A 21,944-nucleotide genomic window follows, 5' to 3' on the forward strand; every position below is an offset into this window, starting at 1 on the left:
GGGAAGAGTCCGCACCTGGCCCAGCAGCGCTGATGAGCCCCAGGCTTCGCCCCTGGCTGGAGCCTTACCCCGCCCACAGGTGCACTTCCTTAGGCCGTCGCTAGGGGGCGCTGGTGAGGTGGTTCGGGGACCCTCAGCCCCCACCGGTCTGCTGCCACACCTCCACCCATGGGGGTACAGGATTGTCCTCCCCCTTGTTGGAACGGGGCCCTCTTTTCCTTCACGGCGGCCCAAACCTTCCTCCCGGGGCACGCCTGCACCCTCCTGTCGCACTCACATCCCCAGGGGAAGGGCCGTGAGCACGCAGACGCCCTAGATGATGGGCCTGGGTCCCGGTCAGGGGAGGGCACCCCATGAAAGCCAGGGACGAGCGGCGACCGCGGCCTCTTCCAAAACGGCTGGCACACAGGCCGGCACAGAAAAAAGCCCCGGGCAAGCCAGCAGCGCTCAAAGGGGAAGTGTCCGCACCTGGCCCAGGAGCGCTTGATGAGCCCCAGCTGCGCCCCAGGCCGGGGTCTGACCCCGCCCACCCGACACTGGCTGCGAACAGGTGCACTTCCTAGGGCCGCCGCTAGGGGGCGCTGGTGAGGGGGTTCGGGGACCCTCAGCCCCCACCAGGCTGGGGCTACCCCTGCACCCATGGGGGTACGGGATTGTCCAACCCATGGGGGAACGGGGCCCCCTTCCCCTTCGCAGAAGCCCCAACCTTCCTTCCGGGGCACGCCTGCACCCTCCTCTCACACTCACAGCCCCAGCGGCAGGGCCGTGCGCCCGCAGACGCCCTAGACGGAGGGCCGGTGTCCCCGTCAGGGGAGGGAACCCCCTGGAAGCCAGGGACGAGCGGCGACCGCGGCCTCGTCCATAACGGCAGGCACACAGGCCTGCGCGGCAAAAAGCCCCGGGCAAGGCAGCACCACTCAAAGGGGAAGAGTCCGCACCTGGCCCAGCAGCTCTTGATGAGACCCAGGCCCCGCCCCTGGCCGGAGCCTGACCCCGCCCACCCTACTCTGGCTTCGCACAGGTGCACTGCCTAGGGCCGCCCTGGGGGCGCTGGTGAGAGGGTTCTGGGACCCTCATCCCACACCGGGCTGGGGCCACCCCTGCACCCATGGGGTAAGGATTGTCCTCCCCCATGGGGGAACGGGGCCCTCTTCCCCTTCGTGGAAGCCCCAACCTTCTTCCTGGGGTACGCCTGCACCCTCCTCTCGCACTCACAGCCCCAAGGGCGGGGCCGTGCGCCCGCAGACGCCCTGGACGGAGGGCCGGCTTCCCGATCAGGGGAGGGCACCCCCTAGAAGCCAGGGACGAGCGGCGACCGCGGTCTCTTCCAAAACGGCTGGCACACAGGCGGGCACAGAAAAAAGCCCCGGGCAAGGCAGCTCCACTCAAAGAGGAAGAGTCCGCACCTGGCGCAGCATCTCTTGATGAGCCACAGGCACCGCCCCTGGTCGGAGCTTGACCCCGCCCACCCGACTCTGGCTGCGCACAGGTGCACTTCCTAGGGCCGCCGCTAGGGGGCGCTGCTGAGGGGGTTCGAGGACTCTCAGCCCCCACCGGGCTGGGGCAAACCCTGCACCCATGGGGGTACGGGATTATCCTCCCCTTGGGGGAACGGGGCCCTCTTCACTTTCGCGGTAGCCCCAACCTTCCTCCCGGGACACGTGTGCACACTCCTGTCGCACTCACAGACCCAGTGGCGGGGCCGTGCGCCCGCAGACGCCCTAGATGGAGGGCAGGGGTCCCCGTCAGGTGAGGGCACCCCCTGGAAGCCAGGGAAGAGCGGCGACCGCGGCCTCTTCCAAAACTGCAGGCACACAGGCCGGCGCAAAAAATGCCCCGGGCAAGCCAGCACAACTCAAAGGGGAAGAGTCCGCACGTGGCCCAGCAGTGCTTGATGAGCCCCAGGCTCCGCCCCTGGCCGGAGCCTGACCCCGTCCACCCGACTCTGGCTGCGCACAGGTGCACTTCCTAGGGACGCAGCTAGGGGGCGCTGGTGAGGGGGTTCGGGGACCCTCAGCCCCCACCGGGCTGCTGCCACACCTGCACCCATGGGGGTACGGATTGTCCTCCCCCTTGGGGGAACGGGGCCCACTTCCCCTTCGCAGAAGCCCAAACCTTCCTCCCGTTGCACGCGTGCACCCTCCTGTCGCACTCAGAGCCCCGGCGGCGGGGCCGTGATCACGCAGATGCCCTAGACGGAGGGTCGGGGTCCCGGTCAGGGGAGGGCACCCCCTGAAAGCCAGGGACGAGCGGCGACCGCGGCCTCTTCCAAATGTGCAGGCACACAGGCCGGCGCGGAAAAAAGCCCCGGGAAAGCCACCAGCACTCAAAGGGGAAGAGTCCGCACCTGGCCCAGCAGCGCTTGATGAGCCCCAGGCTCCGCCCCTGGCCGGAGCCGGACCCCGCCCACCCGACACTTGCTCCGCACAGGTGCACTTCCTAGGGCCGCCGCTAGGGGGCGCTGGTGACGGGGTTCGGGGACCCACAGCCCCCACCGGACTGGGGCCACCCCTGCACCAATGTGGGTACGGGATTGTCCTCCCCCTGGGGGAACGGGACCCTCTTCCCCTTCGCAGAAGCCCCAACCTTCCTCCCGGGGCATGCCTGCACCCTCCTCTCGCACTCACAGCCCCAGCGGCGGGGCCGTGCGCCCGCAGACGCCCTAGACGGGGGGCCGGGTTCCCGATCAGGTGAGGGCACCCCCTGGAAGCCAGGGACGAGCGGCGACCGCGGCCTCTCAAAAACTGCAGGCACACAGGCCAGCATGGAAAAAAGCCCCGGGCAAGGCAGCACCACTCAAAGGGGACGAGTCCGCACCTGGCCCATCAGCGCTGATGAGCCCCAGGCTTCGCCCCTGGATGGAGCCTGATCCCGCCACAGGTGCACTTCATTAGGCGGCCTCTAGAGGGCGCTGGTGAGGGGGTTCGGGGACCCTCAGCCCCCACCGGGCTGCTGCCACACCGGCACCCATGGGGGTACAGGATTGTTCTCTCCCATGGGGGAACGGGGCCCTCTTCCCCTTCGCGGAAGCCCAAACCTTCCTCCCGTGACCTCTTCCAAAAATGCAGGCACACAGGGTTGCGCGGAAAAATGCCCCGGGCAAGCCAGCACCACTGAAAGGGGAAGAGTCCGCACCGGGCCCAGCAGAGCTTGATGAGACCCAGGCTCCGCCCCTGGCCGGAGCCTGACCCCGCACACCCGACTCTGGCTGCGCACAGGTGCACGTCCTTGGGCCGCCGCTAGGGGGCGCAGGTGAGGGGGAGCGGGGACCCTCAGCCCTCACCTGGCTGGGGCCACCCCTGCACCCATGGGGGTACGGGATTGTCCTCCCCCATGGGGGAACGGGGCCCTCTTCCCCTTCGCGGAAGCCCCAACCTTCCTCCCGGGGCACGCCTGCACCCTCCTCTCGCACTCACAGCCCCAGCGGCCGGGCCGTGTGCCTGCAGACGCCCTAGACGGAGGGCCGGATTCCCGATCAGGGGAGGGCATACCCTGGATGCAGGGACGAGCGGCGACCGCGGCCTCTTCCAAAACTGTAGGCACACAGGACAGTGCGGAAAAAAGCCCCGGGCAAGGCAGCACCACTCAAAGGGGAAGAGTCCACACCTGGCCCAGCAGCTCTGATGAGCCCCAGGCTTCAGCCTGGCTGGAGCCTGACCCCGCCCACAGGTGCACTTCCTTAGGCCGCCGCTAGGGGGAGCTGGTGAGGGGTTTCGGGGACCCTCAGCCCCACCGGGCTGGGGCCAACACTGCACTCTTGGGGGTACGGGATTGTCCTCCCCCATGGGGTAATGGGGCCCTCTTCCCCTTCCCGGAAGCCCAAAACGTCCTCCCGTGGCACGCCTGCACCCTCCTCTCGCACTCACAGCCCCAGCGGCGGGGCAGTGCGCCCGCAGACGCCCTAGACGGAGGGCCGGGTTCCCGATCAGGGGAGGGCACCCCCTGGAAGCCAGGGACGTGTGGCGACCGCGGCTTCTTCAAAAACTGCGGGCACACAGGCCTGCGCGGCAAAAAGCCCCGGGCAAGGCAGCACCACTCAAAGGGGAAGAGTCCGCACCTGGCCCAGCAGCTCTTGATGAGCCCCAGGCCCCGCCCCTGGCCGGAGCCTGACCCCGCCCACCCTACTCTGACTTCGCACAGGTGCACTGCCTAGGGCCGCCCTGGGGGCGCTGGTGAGGGGGTTCTGGGACCCTCATCCCACACCGGGCTGGGGCCACCCCTGCACCCATGGGGTAAGGATTGTCCTCCCCCATGGGGGAACGGGGCCCTCTTCCCCTTCGTGGAAGCCCCAACCTTCTTCCCGGGGTACGCCTGCACCCTCCTCTCGCACTCACAGCCCCATCGGCGGGGCCGTGCGCCCGCGGACGCCCTAGACGGAGGGCCGGTGTCCCCGTCAGGGGAGGGCACCCCCTGGAAGACAGGGTCGAGCGGCGACCATGGCCTCTTCCAAAAATGCAGTCACACAGGCTTGCACGGAAAAATCCCCGGGCAAGCCAGCACCAGTGAAAGGGGAAGAGTCCGCACCTGGCCCAGCAGCGCTTGATGAGACCCAGGCTTCTCCCCTGGCCGGAGCCTGACCCTGTCCACCCGACTCTGGCTGCGCACAGGTACACTTCCGAGGTCCGCCGGTAGGGGCTGTGGTGAGGGGGTTCGGGGAACCTCAGCCCCCACCGGGCTTGGGCCAACCCTGCACCCATGGGCGTACGGGATTATCCTCCCCTTGGCGGTACGGGCCCTCTTCCCTTTCGCGGAAGCCCCAACCTTCCTCCCGGGGCACGCCTGCAGCCTCCTCTCGCACTCACAGCCCCATCGGCGGGGCCGTGAGCACGCAGACGCCCTAGACGGATGGCCGGGGTCCCGGTCAGGGGAGGGCACCCCCTGAAATCCACGGACGAGCGGCGACCGCGGCCTCTTCCAAAACTGCAAGCGCACAGGCTTGCGCGGAAAAATGCCCCGGGCAAGCCAGCACCACTCTAAGGGGAAGAGTCCGCACCTGGCCCAGCAGCGCTTGATGAGCCCCAGGCTCCGCCCCTGGCCGGAGCCTGACCCCATCCACCCAACTCTGGCTGCGCACAGGTGCACTTCTTAGGGCCGCCGCTAGGGGGCGCTGGTGAGGGGGTTCGGGGACGCTCAGCCCCCAACAGGCTGGAGCCACAACTGCACTGATGGGGTACCGGATCGTCCTCCCACATGGGGGAACGGGGCCCTCTTCCCCTTCGCGGATGCCCAAACCTTCCTCCTGGAGCAGGCCTGCACCCTCCGCTCCCACTTCTAGCCCCAGCGGCGGGGTCGTGCGCCCGCAGTCGCACTAGATGGAGGGCCGGGGTCCCGGTAGGTGGAGGGCACCCCCTGAAGCCAGGGACAAGCGGCGAATGAGACCTCTTCCAAAACTGCAGGCACGCAGGCCGGCGCCGAAAAAAGCCCTGGACAAGCCAGGACCACTCAAAGGGGAAGAGTCCGCACCTGGCCCACCAGCGCTTGATGAGCCCCAGACTCCGCCCTTGGCCGGAGCCTGACTTAGCCCACCAGACTCTAGCTGCTCACAGGTGCAATTACTAGGGCCGCCGCTAGGGGGCAATGGTGAGGGGGTTCGGAGACCCTCAGCCCCCACCTTGCTGGGGCCACCCCTGCAACCATGTGTTTACGGGATTGTCCTACCCCATGTGGGGACGGGGCCCTCATCCCATTTGCGGAAGCCCAAACCTTCCTCCCGGGGAACGCCTGCACCCTCATCTCGCACTCACAGCCCCAGCGACGGGGCCGTGCGCCCGCTGACGCCCTAGACGGAGGGCCGTGGTCCCGGTCAGGGGAGGGCACCCCCTGGAAACCAGGGACAAGGGGCGACCGCGGCCTCTTCCAAAACTGCAGGCACACAGGCCGATGCGGAAAAAAGCCCCGGGCAAGCCAGCACCACACAAAGGGGAAGAGTACGAACCTTGCCAAGCAGCGCTGATGATCCCCAGTCTCCGCCCCTGGCCGGAGCCTGACCCCGCCCACCGACTCTGGCTGCGCACAGGAGCACTTCCTAGGGCCGCCGCAAGGGGGCGCTTGTGAGCGGGTTGGGGACCCTCAGCCCCCACCGGGCTGGGGCCACCCCTGCACCCATGGGGGTACGGGATTGTCCTCCCCCATGGGGAAACGGGTCCCTCGTCCCCTTCGCGGAATCCCAAACCTTCCTCCCGGGGCACGCCTGCACCCTCCTCTCGCACTCACAGCCCCAGCGACGGGGCCGTGCGCCCGCAACGCCCTAGACGGAGGTCCGGAGTCTCGGTCAGGGGAGCGCACCCCCTGGAAGCCAGGGACTAGCGGCCACCGCGGCCTCTTTCAAAACTTCAGGCACACAGGCCGGCGCGGAAATAAGCCTCGGGCAAGCCAGCATCACTCAAAGGGGAAGAGTCCGCACCTGGCCCAGCAGCGCTGATGATCCCCAGTCTCTGCCCCTGGCCGGAGCCTGACCCCACTCACCCGACTCTGGCACGCACAGGTGCACTTCCTAGGGCCGCCGCTAGGGGGCGATGGTGAGGGGGTTCGGCGAACCTCAACCCCCACTGGGCTGGGGCCACTCCTGACCCATGGGGGTACGGGATTGTCCACACCCATGGGGGAACGGGGCCATCTTCCCTTTCGCGGAAATCCCAAACCTTCCTCCCGAGGCACGCCTGCACCCTCTTCTCTCACTCACAGCCTCAGCGGCGGGGCCGGGCGCCCGCAGATGCCCTAGACTGAGGGCCGGGTCCCGGTCAGTGGAGGGAACACCCTGGAAGCCAGGGAAAAGCTGCTACCGCGGCCTCTTCCAAACTGCAGGCACACAGGCCGGCGCGGAAAAAAGCCCGGGGCAAGCCAGGACCAATCAAAGGGGAAGAGTCCACACCTGGCCCAGCAGTGCTGATGAGCCCCAGGTTCCGCCCCAGGCCGGAGCCTGACACCGCCCACCCGTCTCTGGCTGCGCACAGGTGCACTTCCTAGGGCCGCGCAGTGGGCGCTGGAGAGGGGCTTCGCGGACCCCCAGCCCCTACCGTGCTGGGGCTACCCCTGCACTCATGGGGTTACGGGATTGGCCTCCCCAATGGGGGAATGGGGCCCAGATCCCCTTCGTGGAAGCCCAAACCTTCGTCCCGGGGCACGCCTGCACCCTCCTCTCGCACTCACAGCCCCGCGGCGGGGCCGTGCGCCCGAGAAACCCTACACGGAGGACGGGGTCTCGGTCAGGGGAGGGAACCCACTGAAGCCAGGTACAAGCGGCGACCGCAGCCTCTTCCAAAACTGCAGGCACACAGGCCGGTGGGGAAAAAAGCCTCGGGCAAGCCAGCACCACTCAAAGTGGAAGAGTGCGCACCTGGACCAGTAGCGCTGATGAGACTCTGGCTCCGCCCCTGGCCGGAGACTGACCCAACCCACCCGAATCTGGCTGCGCACAGGTGCACTTGCTAGGGCCGCCGCTAGGGGGCGCTGGTGAGTGGGTTCGGGGACCATCAGCCCCCACTGGGCTGAGGCCACCCCTGCACCCATGGGGGTACGGGATTGTCCTTCCCCATGGGGGAACTGGGCCCCATTCCCCTTCGCGGAAGCCCCAACCTTCCTCCCGGGGCACTCCTGCACCCTCCTCTCGCACTCACAGCCCCAGCGGTGGGGACGTGCGCCCGCAGACGCCCTAGACGGAGGGCCGGGGTCCCCGTCTGGGGAGGGCACCCCCTGGAAACCAGGGACGAGCGGCGACCGCGGCGTCTTCCAAAACGGCAGGCACACAGGCCTGCGGGGAAAAATGCCCCGGAGAAGCCAGCACCACTCAAAGGGGAAGGGTCCGCACCTGGCCCAGCAGCGCTTGATGAGCCCCAGTCTCTGCCCCTGGTCGGAGCCTGACCCCGCCCAACCGACTCTGGCTGCGCACAGGTGCACTTCCTAGGGCCGCCGCTAGGCGGCGCTGGTGAGGGGGTTCGGGGACCCTCAGCACCCACCAGGCTGGGCCTAACCCTGCATCCATTGGGATGCGGGATTATCCTCCCCTTGGGGGAACGGCCCGTGTTCCCTTTCGCGGAAGCCCCAACCTACCTCCCGGGGCACGCCTGCACCCTGCTCTCGCACTCACAGCCCCAGTGGCAGAGCCGTGTGCCCGCAGACGCCCTAGACGGAGGGCCGGGGTCCCCGTCAGGAGAGGGCAGCCCCTGGAAGCCAGGGAAGAGCAGCGAACATGGCCTCTTCCAAAACGGCAGGCACACAGGCTTGCGCGTAAAAATGCCCTGGGCAAGGAAGCACCACTCAAAGGGGAAGGGTCCGCACCTGGCGCAGCAGCTCTTGATGAGCCCCAGGCCCCGCCCCTGGGTGGAGCCTGACCCCGCCCACCGGACTCTGGCTGCGCACAGGTGCACTTCCTAGGGCCGCCGCTAGGGGGTGCGGGTGAGGGGGTTCGGGGACCCTCAGCCCTCACCGGGCTGGGGCCACCTCTGCACCCATGGGGTACGGGATTGTCCTCCTCCATGGGGGAACGGGGCCCCCTTCCTCTTCACGGAAGCCCCAACATTCCTCCCGGGGCACGCCTGCACCCTTCTCTCGCACTCACAGCCCCAGCGTCGGGGCCAGGCGCCCGCAGACGCCCTAGACGGAGGGCCGGGGTCCCCGTCTGGGGAGGGCACCCCCTGGAAACCAGGGACGAGCGGTGACCGCGGCGTCTTCCAAAACGGCAGGCACACAGGCCTGCGGGGAAAAATGCCCCGGAGAAGCCAGCACCACTCAAAGGGGAAGGGTCCGCACCTGGCCCAGCAGTGCTTGATGAGCCCCAGTCTCTGCTCCTGGTCGGAGCCTGACCCCGCCCAACCGACTCTGGCTGCGCACAGGTGCACTTCCTAGGGCCGCCGCTAGGCGGCGATGGTGAGGGGGTTCGGGGACCCTCAGCACCCACCAGGCTGGGCCCAACCCTGCATCCATTGGGGTGCGGGATTATCCTCCCCTTGGGGGAAAGGCCCGTGTTCCCTTTCGCGGAAGCCCCAACCTACCTCCCGGGGCACGCCTGCACCCTGCTCTCGCACTCACAGCCCCAGTGGCAGAGCCGTGTGCCCGCAGACGCCCTAGACGGAGGGCCGGGGTCCCCGTCAGGAGAGGGCAGCCCCTGGAAGCCAGGGAAGAGCAGCGAACATGGCCTCTTCCAAAACGGCAGGCACACAGGCCTGCGCGGCAAAAAGCCCCGGGCAAGGCAGCACTACTCAAAGGGGAAGAGTCCGCACCTGGCCCAGCAGCTCTTGATGAGCCCCAGGCCCCGCCCCTGGGTGGAGCCTGACCCCGCCCACCGGACTCTGGCTGCGCACAGGTGCACTTCCTAGGGCCGCCGCTAGGGGGTGCGGGTGAGGGGGTTCGGGGACCCTCAGCCCTCACCGGGCTGGGGCCACCTCTGCACCCATGGGGGTACGGGATTTTCCTCCTCCATGGGGGAACGGGGCCCCCTTCCTCTTCACGGAAGCCCCAACATTCCTCCCGGGGCACGCCTGCACCCTCCTCTCGCACTCACAGCCCCAGCGTCGGGGCCGTGTGCCCGCAGACGCCCTAGACGGAGGGCCGGGGTCCCCGTCAGGAGAGGGCAGCCCCTGGAAGACAGGGACGAGCGGCGACCGCGGCCTCTTCCAAAACGGCAGGCACACAGGCTTGCGCGGAAAAATGCCCCGGGCAAGGCAGCACCACTCAAAGGGGAAGGGTCCGCACCTGGCCTAGCAGCTCTTGATGAGTCCCAGGCCACGCCCCTGGCCGGAGCGTGACCCCGCCCACCCGACTCTGGCTGCGCACAGGTGCACTTCCTAGGGCCGCCGCTAGGGGGCGCTGGTGAGGGGGTTAGGGGACCCTCAGCCCCCACCGGACTGGGGCCACACCTGAACCCATGGGGGTACGGGATTGTCCTCCCCCATGGGGGAACGTGGCCCCCTTATCCTACGCGGAAGCCCCAACCTTCCTCCCGGGGCACGCCTGCACCCTCCTCTCGCACTCACAGCCCCAGCGGTGGGGCCGTGCTCCCGCAGACGCCCTAGACGGACGGCCGGGTTCCCGATCAGGGGAGGGCACCCCCTCGAAGCCAGGGACGAGCGGCGACCGCGGCCTTTTCCAAAACGGCAGGCACACAGGCCAGCGCAGCAAAAAACCCCGGGCAGGCAGAACCACTCAAAGGGGAAGAGTCCGCACCTGGCGCAGCAGCTCTTGATGAGCCCCAGGCCCCGCCCCTGGCCGGAGCCTGACCACGCCCACCCGACTCTGGCTGCGCACAGGTGCACTTCCTAAGGCCGCCGCTTGGGGGCGCTGGTGAGGGGGTTCGGGGACCCACAGCCACAACCGGGCTGGGGCCAACCCTGCACCCATGGGGGTACGTTATTATCCTCCCCGTGGGGGAACGGGGCCCCCTTCCCTTTCGGGAAGCCACAACCTTCCTCCCGGGGCACGCCTGCACCCTGCTCTCACACTCACAGCCCCAGCGGCGGGGCCGTGCGCCCGCAGATGCCCAAGACGGAGGGCCGGGTTCCCGATCAGGGGAGGGCACCAACTGGAAGCCAGGGACGAGCGGCACCGCGGCCACTTCCAAAACGGCAGGCACACAGGCTTGCGCGGAAAAATGATCCGGGCAAGGCAGCACCACTCAAAGGGGAAGGGTCCGCACCTGGCCCAGCACCGCTTGATGAGCCCCAGGCCCCACCCCTGCCGGAGCCTGACACCGCCCACCCGACTCTGGCTGCGCACAGGTGCACTTCCTAGGGCCACCGCTTGGGGGCGCTGGTGAGGGTGTTCGGGGACCCTCAGCCCCCACCGGGATGGGGCCACCCCTGCACCCATGGGGGTACGGGATTGTCCTCCCCCATAGGGTACGGGGCCCCCTTCCCCTTCGCGGAAGCCCCAACCATCCTCTCTGGGCACGCCTGCACCCTCCTCTCGCACTCACAGCCCCAGCGGCGGGGCCGTGCGCCCGCAGACGCCCTAGACGGAGGGCCGGGTTCCCGATCAGGGGAGGGCACCCCTGGAAGCCAGGGACGAGCGGGGACCGCGGCCTCTTCCAAAACGGCAGGCACACAGGCCGGCGCGGCAAAAAGCCCCGGGAAAGGCAGCACCACTCAAATGGGAAGAGTCCACAGCTGGCCCAACAGCTCTTGATGAGTCCCAGGCCCCGCCCCTGGCCGGAGCCTGACCCCGCCCACCCGACTCTGACTGCGAACAGGTGCACTTCCTAGGGCCGCCGCTAGGGGGCGCTGGTGAGGGGGTTCGGGGACCCTCAGCCCCCACCGGGCCGGGCCAACCCTGCACCCATGGGGGTACGTTATTATCCTCCCCTTGGGGGAACGGGGCCCCCTTCCCTTTCGCGGAAGCCCCAACCTTCCTCCCGGGGCACGCCTGCACCCTGCTCTCGCGCTCACAGCCCCAGCGGCGGTGCCCTGCGCCCGCAGACGCCCTATATGGAGGGCCGGCGTCCCCGTCAGGGGAGGGCACCCCCTGGAAACCAGGGACGAGCGGCGACCACGGCCTCTTCCAAAACGGCAGGCACACAGGCTGGCGCGAAAAAATGCCCCGGGCAAGCCAGCACTACTCAAAGGGGAAGGGTCCGCACCTGGCCCAGCAGCGCTTGATGAGCCCCAGGCTCCGCCCCTGGCCGGAGCCTGACCCATCCCACCTGACTCTGGCTGCGCACAGGTGCACTTCCTACGGCCGCTGCTAGGGGGCGCTGGTGAGGGGGTTCGGGGACCCTCAGCCCCCACCGGGCTGGGGCCAACCCTGCACCCATTGGGGTGCGGGATTATCCTACCCTTGGGGGAACGGGCCCTCTTCCCTTTCGCGGAAGCCCCAACCTTCCTCCCGGGGCACGCCTGTACCCTGCTCTCGCACTCTCAGCCCCAGGGGCGGGGCCGTGCGCCCGCAGACGCCCTAGACGGAGGGCCGGGTTCCCGATCAGGGGAGGGCACCAACTGGAAGCCAGGGATGAGCGGCGACCGCGGCCTCTTCCAAAACGGCGGGCACACAGGCCGGCGCGGCAAAAAGCCCCGGGCAAGGCAGCACCACTCAAAGGGGAAGAGTCCGCAGCTGGCCCAGCAGCGCTTGATGAGTCCCAGGCCACGCCCCTGGCCTGAGCCTGACCCTGCCCACCCGACTCTGGCTGCGCACAGGGGCACTTCCTAGGGCTGACGCTAGGGGGCGCTGGTGAGGGGGTTCTGGGACACTCAGCCCCCACCGGGCTGGGGCCACTCCTGCACCCATGGGGGTACGTTATTATCCTCACCCATGGGGGAACGGGGCCCCCTTCTCCTTCACGGAAGCCCAAACCTTCCTCCCGGGGCACGCCTGCACCCTGCTCTCGCGCTCACAGCCCCAGCGGCGGGGCCCTGCGCCCGCAGACGCCTTAGACGGAGGGCCGGGTTATCGATCAGGGGAGGGTACCCCTGGAAGCCAGGGACGAGCGGCGACCGCGGCCTCTTCCAAAACGGCAGGCACACAGGCCGGGGCGGCAAAAAGCCCCGGCCGAGGCAGCACCAGTCAAAGGGGAAGGGTCCGCAACTGGCCCAGCAGCGCTTGATGGGCCCCAGGCTCCGCCCCTGGCCGGAGCCTGACCCCGCCCACCCGACTCTAGCTGCGCACAGGAGCACTTCCTAGGGCCGACGCGAGGAGGCGCTGGTGAAGGGATTCGGGGACCCTCAGCCCCCACCGGGCTGGGGCCAACCCTGCACCCATGGGGGTACGGGATTATCCCCCCCTTGGGTGAACGGGGCTCTCTTCCCTTTCGCGGAATCCCCAACCTTCCTCCCGGGGCACGCCTGCACCCTTCTCTCGCACTCACAGCCCCACCGGTGGGGCCGTGCGCCCGCAGACGCCCTAGACGGAGGGCCGGGGTCCCCGTCAGTGGTGGGCACCCCCTGGAAGCCAGGGACGAGCGGCGACCGCTGCCTCTTCCAAAACTGCAGGCACACAGGCTTGTGCGGAAAATTGCCCCGGGCAAGGCAGCACCACTCAAAGGGAAAGGGTCCGCACCTGGCCCAGCAGCTTTTGATGAGCCCCAGGCCCCGCCCCTGGCCGCAGCCTGACCCCGCCCACCCGACTCTGTCTGCGCACAGGTGCACTTCCTAGGGCCGCCGCTAGGGCGCGCTGGTGAGGGGGTTCGGGGACCCTCAGCCCCCACTGGGCTGGGGCCACCACTGCATCCATAAGTGTACGGGACTGTCCTCCCCCATGGGGGATCGGGGCCCCTTCCCCTTCGCGGAAGCCCTCAACCTTGCTCCTGGGGCACGCCTGCACCGTCCTCTCGCACTCACAGCCCCAGCGTGGGGCCGTGCGCCCGCAGACGCCCTAGACGGAGGGCCGGGGTCCCGATCAGGGGAGGGCACCCCCAGGAAGCCAGGGACGAGCGGCGACCGCGGCCTCTTCCAAAACGGCAGGCACACAGGCCTACGCGGCAAATAGCCCCAGGCAAGGCAGCACCACTCAAAGGGGAAGAGTCCGCACCTGGCCCAGCAGCGCTTGATGAGCCCCAGGCCCCGCCACTGGCCGGAGCCTCACCCCGCCCACCCGACTCTGGCTGCGCACTTGTGCACTTCCTAGGGCCGCCGCTAGGGGGCGCTAGTGAGGGGGTTCGGGGACCCTCAGCCCCCACCGGGCTGTGGCCAACCCTGCACCCATGGGGGTACGGGATTATCCTCCCCTTGGGGCAACGGGGCCCTCTTCTCTTTTGCGGAAGCCCCAACCTTCCTCCCGGGGAACGCCTGAACCCTCCTCTCGCACTCACAGCCCCAGCGGCGGGGCCGTGAGCACGCAGACGCCCTAGACGGAGGGCCGGGGTCCCGGTCAGGGGAGGGAACCCACTGGAAACCAGGGACGAGCGGCGACCACGGCCTCTTCCAAAACTGCAGGCACACAGGCCGGCGCGGGAAAAAGCCCCGGGCTAGCCAGCAGCACTCAAAGGGGAAGAGTCCGCACCTGGCCCAGCAGCTCTTGATGAGCCCCAGGACCCGCCCCTGGCCGGAGCCTGATCCCGCCCACCCGACTCTGGCTGAGCACAGGTGCACTTCCTAGTGCCGCCGCTAGGGGGCGCTGGTGAGGGGGTACGGGAACACCAGGCCCCACCAGGCTGGGGCCAACCGTGCACCCATGGGGGTACGGGATTATCCTCCCCTTGGGGGAACGGGGCCCTCTTCTCTTTCGCGGAAGCCCCAACCTTCCTCCCGGGGCCCGCCTGCACCCTCCTCACGCATTAACAGCCCCAGCGGCGGGGCCGTGGGGGGGGGACGCCCTAGATGTAGGGCTGGGGTCCCGTTCAGGGGAGGGCACCCCCTGGAAGCCAGGGACCTGCGGCGACCGCGGCCTCTTCGAAAACTGCAGGCACACAGGCCGAGTCCCCCTACAAGGTGCAGGTAATTCAAGCCCGTTTTGGCAACGGGGCCCTCTTCCCCTCGGTGAACACCTGCAACCTCCTCTGCACTCACACCCCGAGCGGCTGACAGAGCGCCAACGACGCCATAGACGGAGGGGCGGGGTCACCGTCAGGGAGGGTACCCTCTGTATGCCTCGGACTGCCTGCGACCTCCTCCAAAGCTGCAGGCAGACAGGTCGGTGGGGAAAGGCCCGGGCAACCCAGCAGCACTCAAAGGGGAAGAGTCCTCAACTGGCCAGGACTCGCTGAAGAGCCGCAGGCCCAGTCCCCGGCCGGAGCCTGACCCCGCCCACCGGACGCTGCCTGAGCACATGTGCAGTTCACATTGCCGTCGCTAGGGGGCGAGGGCGAGGGGGTTCGGGGACCCTCAGCCACCACGGGGGTAGGGGAACCTATACCCCAGGGGGAAACGGGACCCTCTTCTCCCAAGGGAGGTCGGGGCCCCATTCCCCCTTGGCGGAAGGGTTATTCTTCCTCCCTGGGCTCACCTGCACCCTCCTCTCGGACTCACAAAACCAGGGGCAAGACGTGTGCCCCAAGACGCCCTAGATGAAGGGGAGTGTTCACCGTCAGGGAGGGCAACCCCTGCAAGACACAGACAGACGGCGCACGCGTCGTCCTCCAACACTGCAGGCAGACAGGCCGCCAGGGAAAGCCCTTAGCAACCCAGCACCACTCAAAGGGGAAGAGTCCACACCTGGCTCAGCAGCGCAGCTGAGCCCCAGGCTCTGGCCCTGGAAGGAGCCTGACCCCGCCCACCGGCCTCTGCCTGTGCAAAGGTGCACTTCATAGAGCCGCCCGGGGGGCTGGTGAGGGGGTTGGGGACCCTCAGCCGCAAGGGGGCAGGGTGACCCCTACCCCATGGGAAAAGTGGACGCTCTTCCCCCATGGGGTAAGGAGGCCAACTTCCCCCTTGGGGAACGGTAAACCTTCCCCAGGGGCACACCGGCAGCCCCCTCTATCACTCACACCCGTGAGCCCGAAGACGCCAGAGACGGAGGGGCGGGGTCACCGTCATGGAGGGGAACCCGTGCAAGCCTCGGACTGTCTGCGACCGCGGCCTCCTCCAAAGCTTCAGGCTGACAGGTCGGTGTGGAAAGCCCCTGGCAACCCAGCATCGCTCAAAGGGGAATAGTCCTCACCTGGCCAGGCAGCGCTGATGTGCCTCAGGCCCCGCCCCCAGCAGGAGCCTGACCCAGCCCACCGGACTCTGCCTGAGCACAGGTGCAGTTCACAGAGCCGCAGCTAGGGGGCGCTGGCGAGGGGTTGGGGATCAGGGACACTCAGTCCCAAGAGGGTAGGGGGACCTCTGCAACCACGGGGGTATAGAGTCCAAGGCCCCCTACAAGGTGCAGGGACCGCAAGCCTCTTTTGGCAACGGGGCAGTCTTCCTCTCGGGGGACACCTGCAACCTCCTCCGCACTCACACCCCGAGCGCCTGACAGTGCGCCCACGACGCTGTAGACGGAGAGGCGGCCTCACCTTCAGGGAGGGTACCCCCTTTATGCCTCGGACTGGCTGTGATTGCGGCCTCCTCCAAAGCGGCCGGCAGACTGGTAAGTTCGGAAAGCCCCTGGCAACACAGTAGCCCTCAAAGGGGAAGAGTCCTCACCTGGCTAGGCAGCCCTGAAGAGCCTCAGGCCACGCCCCCGGCCGGAGCCAGACCCCGCCCACCGGACTCTGCCTGAGCACAGGTGCAGTTCACAGGGCCTCCGCTAGGGGTCGCTGGCAAGGGGGTGGGATTCGGGGAACCTCAGCCCCAAGAGGGTAGGGGGACCTCTGCAACCACGGGGTTACAGAGTCCAAGTCCCCCTACAAGGTGCAGGTAACGCAAGCCAGTTTTGGCATGGGGGCCCTCGTCCCAACGGGGAACACCTGCAACCTCCTCCGCACTCACACCCCGAGGGGCTGACACAGTGCCCACGAAGCCATAGACGGACGGGCGGGGTCACCGTCAGGGAGGATACCCCCTGTATGCCTCCGACTGGCTGCGACTGCGGCCTCCTCCAAAGCTGCAGGCAGACAGGTCGGCGGGGAAAGGCCCGGGCAACCCAGCGACACTCAAAGGGTAAGAGTCCTCACCTGGCCAGGAAGCGCTGATGAGCTTGAGGCTCCGCCCCGGCCGGAGCCTAACCCCGCCCACCGAACTCTACCTGAGCACAGGTTCAGTTCACAGGGCCGCCGCTAGGGGTCGCTTGCGAGGGGGTTCGGGGACCCTCAGCCCCCACGGGGTTAGGGTAACCTGTACCCCAGGGGGAAACGGGACCCTCTTCCCCCATGAGGGATCGGGGCCCACTTCCCACTTGGGGGACGGTAAATCTTCCTCCCGGGGCACACCTGCACCCTCCTCTCAGACTCACAAACCCACGTGCGGACGTGTGCCCCAAGACGCCCTAGACGAAGGGGCGGGGTCACCGTCAGGGAGGGCAACCCCTGTAAGCCACAGACAGACGGCGCCCGCTGAGTCCTCCAAAAGTGTAGGCAGACAGGCCGGCGGGGAAAGCCCTTTGCAACCCAGCACCACTCAAAGGGGAAGAGTCCTCACCTGGCTCAGCAGCGCAGCTGAGCCCCAGGCTCCGCCTCCGGCCGGAGCATGACCCCACCCACCGGCATCTGCCTGTGCAAAGGGGCACTTAATAGATCCGCGGGCGGGGGGGGGTTGGTGAGGGGGTTGGAGACCCTCAGCCCCAAGAGGGCAGTGTGACCCCTACCCCATGGGAGAAGGGGACGATCTTCCCCCATGGGGGAAGGAGGCCAACTTCCCCCTTGGGGAATGGTAAACGTTCCCACGGGGCACACCTGCAGCCTCCTCTCGCACTCACGCCCCAGGGGCATCTCGTGCGCGCCCGGACGCCAGACACGGAGGGGCGATGTCGCCGTCATGGAGGGCAACCCCTGCAAGCCTCGAACTGTCTGCGACCGCGGTCGCCTCCAAAGCTGCAGGCAGACAGGTCTGTGCGGAAAGCCCCTGGCAACCCAGCAGCGCTCAAAGGGGAATAGTCCTCACCTGGCTAGGCAGCACTGATGAGCCTCAGGCCCCGCACCCGGCCGGAACCTGTCCCCGCCCACCGGACGCAGCCTGAGCACAGGTGCAGTTCACAGAGCTGCAGCTAGGGTTCGCGGGTGAGCGGGTTCGGGGACCCTCAGCCCCCACCCGGGTAGAGGAACCTCTACCCCAGGGGTAAACGGGACCCTCTTCCCCCATGGGGGATCGGGGCCCTCTTCTACCTTGGGGGAAATGTAAATCTTCCTCCCGGGGCACACCTGCACCCTCCTCTCGGACTCAGAAACCCAGGGGCAGGTCATGTGCCCCAAGACGCCCTAGACGAAGGGGCGGGGTCAACGTCAGGGAGGGCAACCCCTGTAAGCCACAGACAGACGGCGCCCGCGGCTTCCTCCAAAACTGCAGGCAGACAAGCCGGCGGGGAAAGCTCTCAGCAACCCAGCACCACTCAAAGGGGAACAGTCCTCACCTGGCTCAGCAGCGCAGCTGAGCCCCAGGCTCCGCCCCCTGCCAGAGCCTGACCCCGCCCACGAGCCTCTGCCTGTGCAAAGGTGCACTTCCTAGAGTCGCCCGGCGGGGGGGGGCTGGTGAGGGGGTTGGGGACCCTCAGCCCCAAGAGGGCAGGGTACCCCTACCCCATGGGAAAAGGGGACGCTCTTCCTCCATGGGGGAAGGAGGCAAACTTCCCCCTTAATGAATGGTAAACCTTCCCCCGGGGCACACCTGCAGCCTCCTCTCGCACTCACGCCCCCAGGGGCAGGCCGTGCGTGCGAAGACGCCAGAGACGGAGGGGCGGGGCGCCGTCAGGGAGGTCAGCACCTGCAAGCCTCAGACTGTCTGCGACCGCGGCCTCCTCCAAAGCTGCAGGCAGACAGGTCGGTGCGGAAAGTCCCTGGCAACCCAGCAGCGCTCAAAGGGGAATAGTCCTCACCTGGTCAGGCAGCGCTGATGAGCCTCAGGCCCCGCCCCCGGCCGGGCCTGACCCCGCCCACCGGACTCTGCCTGAGCACAGGTGCAGTTCACAGGCCGCCGCTAGGGTGTGCTGGCGAGGGGGTGGGGTTCGGGGACCCTCAGCCCCAAGAGGGTAGGGGGACCTCTGCAACCACGGGGGTACAGAGTCCAAGGCCCCCTACAAGGTGCAGGGACCGCAAGCCCGTTTTGGCAATGGGGCCTTCTTCCCCTCGGGGTACACCTGCAACCTCCTCCGCACTCACACCCCGAGTGGCTGACAGTGCGCCAACGACGCCATAGACGGAGGGGCGGGGTCACCGTCAGGGAGGTTACCCCCTGTATGCCTCGGACTGGCTGCGACCGTGGCCTCCTCCAATGCTGCAGGCTGACAGGTCGGCGGGGAAAGGCCCGGGCAACCCAGCGGCACTCAAAGGGGAAGAGCCCTCACCTGGCCAGGCAGCGCTGATGAGCTTGAGTCTCCGTCCTGGCCGGAGCCTGACCCCGCCCACCAAACTCTGCCTGAGCACAGGTGCAGTTCACAGGGCCGCCGCTAGGAGGCGCGGGCGAGGGGTTCCGGGACCCTCAGCCCCCACGGGGTTAGGGTAACCTCTACCCCAGGGGGAAACGGGACGCTCTTCCCCATGGGGGATCGGGGCCCATTTACCCCTTGGGGGAACGATAAATCTTCCTCGCGTGGCACACCTGTACCCTCCTCTCGGGCTCACAAACCCAGGGGCAGGACATGTGTCCCAAGACTCCCTACACGAAGGGGCGGGGTCACCGTCAGGGATGGGAACCCCTGTAGCCACAGACAGACGGCGCCCTTGTCGTCCTCCAAAACTGCAGGCAGACAGGCCGGCGGGATAGCCCTTAGCAACCCAGCACCACTCAAAGGGGAAGAGTCCTCACCTGGTTCAGCAGCGCAGCTGAGCCCCAGGCTCCGCCCCCGGCCAGAGCCTGACCCCGCCCACCGGACTCTGCCTGGGCAAAGGTTCACTTCATAGAGCCGCCGCGGGGGGGGTGGTGAGGGGGTTCGGGACCCTCAGCCCCAAGGGGGCTGGGTGACCCCTACCTCATGGGGAAAGTGGACGCTCTTCCTCCATGGGTGAAGGAGGCCAACTTCCCCCTTGGGGAACAGTAAACCTTTCCCCGGGGCACACCTGCAGCCTTCTCTCGCACTCACACCCCCAGGGGCAGGCCCTGCGCCCGAGAAGAAGCCATAAATGGAGGGGCGGGGTGCTGCAGGAGGACTTTTAGCCCCAGCCAGATAAACTACTCTCAAGCAGTGAAGTCAAAGGGCCTCACCCCGTGGGGCCGAAGTTAAAGGGCCTCACACCATGGGACCAAAGATTCCTTGTGCCACACACCTTGGGGCTGAAGATCTAACATCCCTTCACTTTTTGTTCTTGGTCATAAAAGGAGAAAAATTTCCCAAAAGGTACATCAGGCACTACATTATATACATCAATATACAGTAAATAAATGGCACGGAAAATTATCTCTTAAAAACTAATTATTAAACAAATTGGCCCACTTGACAATGGGAGATGGTTTATTAAACATGCCTGACAAGCATTACAATACAACTATTATTGTAAGTTCTTTTTTGCCTTCCCTTGCAGTTTCTTGGGAAAGTTTTTAAATGAAACTATTTGAGTTAAGAAGTTTCTAGGTAGAGAAAGTTCTGATAGCTGAGTAGCAGCCGGCCCCTGGTGTGAAGGCCATGAGAATAAAAAAAGTTCTTTCTTTGCTTAAGCTTTAGCTGATGGGAATGTTCTGGTGACTATCAATTGTGTTAGGTTATTGTTTAGCTGAAACAATGAATTTTAGTGTAAGACTTAGTTTTTTATTGCCTTCTTGCTGAGAGCACAAAAAAGAGATGCGCTAATTGTTTCTGCTTTGTTTCTATGAACTTGATAATGTAATCTCAATGCTTGCAAAAAACGTATAAATAAAGAACCTGCTGAGCCTTTCGGGCAGAAGATACTAACACCTCACCAAGTGTCGGTGTCTTCTCATTCCCTTCCCCGCAGTCCCTAAGTTTCAGATCATTCATATTCGCCGACGCCGTCTCATCCTTTCAGGAACCCTGACACGACATTTTGCCGGAGGCTGGTCCCCGGCAAGTGGCGCCCGAAGCAGAGACTTGAAAGGTAAGATTTCTTTCCCGTGTGGGGACGGCTAGGATCTGCTCCATAGGGTAGGGCACATACCCGCCTGTAGAGGAAGCAGGTTTGGGGGAGCAGTAAGTCAGAACCGTAATAAGGCGAGTGAGTGTCTTATTACGTGATAAGGCGAGTGACTGTCTTATCGTTGAGAAGCAATGGGCCATACTGAGTCTAAGGAAAGAGGACTCTTTATTGATATAATTAAGTATACTCTCGCAAAGAGAGGCCTTAAGACCTCTCATGCACAATTGGCTAGTTTCCTAAATTTTGTTGAAATGTGTTGTCCTTGGTTTCCAAGGGATGGTACTCTGGATATAAGAACTTGGGCCAGAGTAGGAGAGAAAATGACAACCTATTATACTCTCCAACACCTGAGAAGGTCCCCGTTGATGCCTTTTCATTGTGGGGTCTGCTACAAGACATGCTAGATCAAGGATCTGAATTGGAAAAATTAGATAAAAAACTCAGAGAATTATGGCTGCCTGAGCCTGCTGTCTCTTTATCCTTGGAGGAGGTCAAGGGGTCCTTGGCTGACAGCCCGTCATTAACAAAACAATTGCCTGAACAAATAGATCACTTTAGCCAGGCTGGAGGCAAAGCGAAAAATGCTAAACCGAAGGTTAAACAGAAATTGGCTGGCAGCATTAGAGAAAGTGATTCGGATTTTTCGGATGATGAAATTGTTTTTCAAAAGCCAAAAATAGATTCTAGAGCCAAGGTTGACTTCTTTATTGAAGCGTCGGCTCCTTTTCAAGAATTTATTCCTAAATCTGATTCAAACTCCAGCCCGGACTTGACTGAAATTGTTAAAAGATATATCAGTGATTTGGCTAGAGCTAAAACTGATCTCAAGCCTCCTTCTGCAAATATACAATCAGACCCTTTTGAAAACGCACAGCCTGTGTCGAGAGTGTTGTCTGGTGATTCGTCTCATATGTCTAGAGCTGGTTTTGCTGGTGCAGTGAGGCAAGCAGAAGAAAAGGGTGATTTTACCTTTCGGTGTTTTCCTGTGCTCAATGTAGACAATGACCATGAGCAGCCTCCGTGGGAACCCTTTCCCTTTGAGCTTTTAAAGGAATTGAAAAGAGCAACTGCCGATTACGGGGCTACATCTGCTTATACCTTGCAACTCGTAGAATCAGTGGCCAGTCGCTTTCTTACACCCCTTGATTGGCAGATGATGGCTAGATCTAGTCTGTCTGGTGGAGCTTATTTGTTGTGGAAGGCAAATTTTGAAGAAGAGGCACGGAGGATGGTAAAGAAATATAAAGATAGAGGAATAAGAATGAAAGATGATAAGATTCCGCTCGAAATGGTTTTAGGTCAGGATGATTGGTGTGAAAACAATGTGCAGATACGTATGCCACCTTCAGCCTTTCATCTCGTGCGTGAAGCCCAGTTGCTGCATGGAGCCGGTTGCCGGCTGGTGAAATGAAAACCTCTG

This window comes from Talpa europaea, assembly GCF_964194135.1.
Source record: "Talpa europaea genome assembly, chromosome: 5".
Taxonomy (NCBI): Eukaryota; Metazoa; Chordata; class Mammalia; order Eulipotyphla; family Talpidae; genus Talpa; species Talpa europaea.